Source organism: Chenopodium quinoa, unplaced genomic scaffold (assembly GCF_001683475.1).
Source record: "Chenopodium quinoa cultivar QQ74 unplaced genomic scaffold, ASM168347v1, whole genome shotgun sequence".
Lineage (NCBI taxonomy): Eukaryota > Viridiplantae > Streptophyta > Magnoliopsida > Caryophyllales > Amaranthaceae > Chenopodium > Chenopodium quinoa.
In genome coordinates this window covers 1,500,760-1,503,980 of record NW_018744143.1, presented here as the reverse complement: position 1 = coordinate 1,503,980, position 3,221 = coordinate 1,500,760, and positions in this window count along the sequence as shown.

The following is a 3,221-nucleotide window of genomic DNA, read 5'->3' as shown; positions in this document are numbered from 1 at the left end:
GTACAGCTTTTGCCTTGGCAAAATTTTTGTAATAATTCATATTTTGAAGTTTCTGCTCATATTTCTTTTCTCTTCAACTTTATTTTTAAAGGATCTGATTTCGTTGTTCAGAAGTCTTAGACTCCGAGAACATATTATCCTGATCCTTATAATTCATCCGAGGGAATGACTATCCAAAACACAATCCCAGGGAATTGATTCATTCGAAGTACAATGCCTCATTAGGCAATACTTTGGGGGTGCAATCATTGTTCCTATTTTTTAGGCAATGTTTCAGATTTGTCTATGGCCTTTTGCCCAGAGGAACTGATTCTTTCGAAGTACGGTTCCTCATTGGGCAATACTTTGGGGGTGAAATCATTTATCCTCGTCTGGGCAGGTTTTTACGGCTTGCCAAAGTACAATGCTTCATTAGGCAATACTTCGGGCAACACCGAAGGAAAACCTTAATTTTTTTCAAAAAATATCGAAGACAGAAAAAATAGAAACTTGCTAAATTTGAATAAATGGTGGCTCGAAGGCCTTTCATTAATCAGAATGATGTACTTACATAGATTGTTCTTCCCCGAAGGGCTTGACAAATAATATTTCTTAAGTACATATGCGTTCTAGTGATTCTTCAGCTCAGTACCATCCAACTGCCGAAATCGGTATGTTCCTGGCTGAAGCTTATCATATATTTCATAGGGTCCCTCCCAAGTGGCTGAGAGTTTCCCATGAATGCGGCCTTTTTATACAGCTGCAGCACTCCGAAGAACGAGATCCCCAATTTTGAGAAGCCCTGCATGGACTCTTCGGTTGTAAAACTTGCTAATTCTTTACTTATATGCAGCCATTCTGTCTCGGGCCGAATCTCTGACCTCATCTTGGAAGTCAAGGGATTCCTTCATGAGTTGCTCATTTTCTTCGGCCCGGAAGAGATTTACCCGCAAACTTTTTGTGCTAATTTCCACTGGAAGAACGGCTTCGGATCCATACACCAATTCAAAAGGTGAATGTCCCGTTGCCTCTTTTTCAGTCGTCCGAAGTGACCAGAGGGTTCCTGGAAGTTCCTCTATCCACCTAGACTTTTGATATTCAACTCTCTTCTTGAGAGCGTTAAGCTCTGCTTATTCACAGCTTCGGCTTGACCATTACTCTGTGGATGACATACAACTGAATATGCCAATTTGATGCCAAACTGATCAATGTACCACCTTAGTGGAACATTATCAAATTGCCTCCCATGATCGAAGACAAAGACTTGCGGAATTCCGAAGCGAGTGTTAATGTTTTTCCAGATGAACTTCCTAATAGTTTGCTCGGTGATGTTCGAGGCTGCCTCGGCCTCGATCCATTTACTGAAATAGTTTATGCTGAATATCAGCCATCTTTTTTGATATGGAGCATCGGGAAATGGCCCCAAGATATCCAGTCCTCATTGAGCAAATGGAACTGGGTTCAGGATCGGCTGAAGATCTCGGGATGGTTGATGGATGACTGGAGCAAACTTTTAACATTTTTCGCATTTCTAACCAGCTCCTTAGCATCTAGGATCATGGTGGGCCAATAATACCCAGCCCTCAATTCCTTGTGGGCTAATGCTCTTCCCCGATGTGGTTTTCACAAATGCCGAGATGGATTTCCTGAAGGATGTACTCAGCATCTGTTGGTCCCACGCATTTCATTAGTGAAGCTGAGAAGGATTTTTTCAGCGGCTCTCCTCTGAAGATGATGAACCTTGAGCTGATTCTCTTCAATTTGGAGGCTAAGTTCCTATCTTCAGGAATTCCTCCCCGAAGCTTGTAAGCTAGGATGGGGTCCATCCAGCTTGGCTCATGCGTGAAGCAGCAATTCTCAGGAGCTTCGTCCACACTTCTTTCTCGGCGCACCTCCACATATACAGATCGGTTCAGCTCAGTTAGAGTTGAACTTGCAAGTTTGGAGAGTGCGTTGGCTTGTGCGTTCTGACCCCTTGGGATCAGCTCGACTTCAAGAGTTCTCAGCTTCGCAATAACTATTTTGTTCTTTGCAAGGTAAGCTATCATTGAAGGCTCTTTGGCCTCATATTCACCTCGGATCTGATTTGCGACGAGCTGAGAGTCTGTCTTTAAACAGACATGTTCGGCTTCCAATGCTATGCACAGCTCTAAGCCAGTGATTGCTGCTTCATATTCGGCTTCATTATTTGAAGCTTTGAACGAAAATTTCAGTGCATATTCAAAGGACTTGCCTTTGGGCAAGGTTATGACTACCCTTGCCCCCGTCCCATTTACGGTGGAGGATCCATCCATGAAAACGGTCCACACTTTCTTTTTCTCGTCTAGTGTCTCTTGATAAGAACACTCGGCTAGGAAGTCCGCCAAGGCCTAGGCTTTAATGGCTGCTCTCGGCTGGTAGCTGATGCTAAATTCAGTAAGCTCGAAGGCCCACTTTGCTAGCCTACCAGATTTTTCAACTTTGCCGAGGACTTTTTCCAGCGGTTGATCAGTTAAGACCACTATTTGATGGAAATCAAAATAGGGCCTCAGCTTCCGAGCGGCTACCACTACTGCATATGCAACTTTTTCAAGTAGGTGGTAGCGAGTCTCGGCATCCGTCAGAGTGTGGCTGACGAAGTAGATCGGTTGCTGAATTTTTTCTTCTTCCCTTAGCAAAACCGCGCTTATTGTGGTCGGGCTTACTGCCACATATAAGTATAAAGTTTCTCCTTCGGTTGGACGTGCCAGCGTTAGGAGTTAAGCCAGATGTTCACGGAGTTGTTTAAAGGCTTATTTTTGCTCGTCTTCCCAGATGAGCTCTTTTGATTTTGGGAGTTTCAGTGCATTGAAGAAGGGCAACCCTTTGTCCGAGGCTCTAGAGATGAACCTGACAGGGAAGCCATTCTCCCAGTGAGGCGCTGAACGTCCCTCTTTGTTCTCGACTCGAGAAGATCCAGAGCTGCCTGAACTTTGGCGGGATTGGCATCAATCCCCCTTTTGCTGACCATGAAGGCGAGGAACTTGTCTGACTTCACGCCAAAGACACATTTCTTCGGATTCAGCTTCATTTGATGCTTTCTAAAGGTGGCGAAGGTTTCGACCAGGTCCGTGACATGGTCTTGGTCCTTTTTTCTTTTGACGATAGATTCGTCAACATAGACTTCCATGTTACGGCCTTTTTGCTCGGCGAAGACCTGATCAACCAACCTTTGATATGTTGTTCCCGCATTTTTCAATCCAAAGGGCATCATTTTATAGTTA